The following is a 2,500-nucleotide window of genomic DNA, read 5'->3' as shown; positions in this document are numbered from 1 at the left end:
TTTCTCCAATATTCCGGATAGTTCTAATATTGTCATCAATAAATTCAGGATCTGAAATACTGTAAGCTCTCAAGTACATGGAAATAAAAACTGATCTTTTTACATTGATGTGGCGATTGGAATAAAAATGAACATAGGAAAGAATATTGGTAGGTTTTCTATAGACTTTTGTTTTCAGAGTACCATTATCTCTAATTATTTCAACATCTAAAAAGGGCAAACTGTTGTTATTTTCTATCTCAAGAGTGAAGTTAATGGAAGGTACCAGTGAATCTAGATTAATAAGGAAATCATCAATAGATAGGTTATTAGGCCAGAAACACAAAACATCGTCTATATAACCCGTTAACTCCGATATGTCGCCCGGGAGGCAGCACTGAGGAGAACCGATATGCCGCCCGGGCTGTACGATATTGAACCCTTTACAGAAATCGCGCTAGATTTGGTAGCGCTTTCATACTTTTAGGGAAGTTTGTCTGACTTGTCAACACTGCCCAGAGAATGCTACGATGCCAGTTAGTGCTTTCATACACGCGGTAGAGCGTTGATACACGTGGTGACTCGGGAGTGCTTTTTGCATCTTATTTATCGGGATTATCTACCTCAATCAGTGTGATATTAGTGTAAACATGCCTCAAGGAACTAAGAGGAAGCTTTTGTATGCGAGTGACAGTGATCCATTACGCAATAGTGTGTACAAAATCAGCCATGCACAGAAAGACTCATACACCTTCAACCACTCTTCCTCGTTGCCAAATCCACCAAATAATTTTTTCTGCATGTTTATGGTGTCCCTAAGAACTTGCTCTATCTGGTGCAAAAGGTGCTTGAAACCAAACTGCGCTGATACCAACCATCGTGCAGGATCGACTGAGCACGCCGTAGCACGCCCCCCCGAGTCTGGTAGTAAAAGTTGCCGCTACTGATTCTCGCACCAGATCTACAACTTCCGACCTTTCTCATGGCCATCTTAGAGTGTGTATATGATTTTTATGTGTCTTGACCGATGCGCCTGAGTATTCCAAATAAGTTAAGCATAATCTTATTCAATTTGGTAAGACTCGATTTTTCGGTCATAAATTCGTCATGAGAGACGAATTGATTTGAGAGGTCGTCGGATTTTACGGGTTAAGAAACATACACAACTTGTCGGATGGCTCGCATAATACTGGATTAGAACAAATTGAGATTAGATCTTCCTATGTTACGTGAAGCGTGGTCGGGGACTAGTACAGTCCTTTTGTACCATCACCGTAGCATGGTTGCTAACGTCCTGCCCTCGTGATTTTCGACGCACGGGTCAGGGTTCGTATCCCATGGTGGAGCTTCTAAAAAATGTTCAATCTGTCTTAAGAAACATACACAACTTGTCGGATGGCTCGCCTAATACGGGATTAGATGAAATTGAGATTAGATCTTCCAATGTTACGTGAAGCGTGGTCGGGGACTAGTACAGTCCTTTTGTACCATCACCGTAGCATGGTTGCTAACGTCCTGCCCTCGTGATTTTCGACGCACGGGTCAGGGTTCGTATCCCATGGTGGAGCTTCTAAAAAATGTTCAATCTGTCTTAAGAAACATACACAACTTGTCGGATGGCTCGCCTAATACGGGATTAGATGAAATTGAGATTAGATCTTCCAATGTTACGTGAAGCGTGGTCGGGGACTAGTACAGTCCTTTTGTACCATCACCGTAGCATGGTTGCTAACGTCCTGCCCTCGTGATTTTCGACGCACGGGTCAGGGTTCGTATCCCATGGTGGAGCTTCTAAAAAATGTTCAATCTGTCTTAAGAAACATACACAACTTGTCGGATGGCTCGCCTAATACGGGATTAGATGAAATTGAGATTAGATCTTCCAATGTTACGTGAAGCGTGGTCGGGGACTAGTACAGTCCTTTTGTACCATCACCGTAGCATGGTTGCTAACGTCCTGCCCTCGTGATTTTCGACGCACGGGTCAGGGTTCGTATCCCATGGTGGAGCTTCTAAAAAATGTTCAATCTGTCTTAAGAAACATACACAACTTGTCGGATGGCTCGCCTAATACGGGATTAGATGAAATTGAGATTAGATCTTCCAATGTTACGTGAAGCGTGGTCGGGGACTAGTACAGTCCTTTTGTACCATCACCGTAGCATGGTTGCTAACGTCCTGCCCTCGTGATTTTCGACGCACGGGTCAGGGTTCGTATCCCATGGTGGAGCTTCTAAAAAATGTTCAATCTGTCTTAAGAAACATACACAACTTGTCGGATGGCTCGCCTAATACGGGATTAGATGAAATTGAGATTAGATCTTCCAATGTTACGTGAAGCGTGGTCGGGGACTAGTACAGTCCTTTTGTACCATCACCGTAGCATGGTTGCTAACGTCCTGCCCTCGTGATTTTCGACGCACGGGTCAGGGTTCGTATCCCATGGTGGAGCTTCTAAAAAATGTTCAATCTGTCTTAAGAAACATACACAACTTGTCGGATGGCTCGCCTAATACGGGAT

The sequence above is a fragment of the Oratosquilla oratoria genome, chromosome 22 (genome assembly GCF_046742065.1).
Source record: "Oratosquilla oratoria isolate Oo_2021 chromosome 22, ASM4674206v1, whole genome shotgun sequence".
NCBI classification, from domain to species: Eukaryota; Metazoa; Arthropoda; class Malacostraca; order Stomatopoda; family Squillidae; genus Oratosquilla; species Oratosquilla oratoria.
This window is presented reverse-complemented; position numbering follows the sequence as displayed.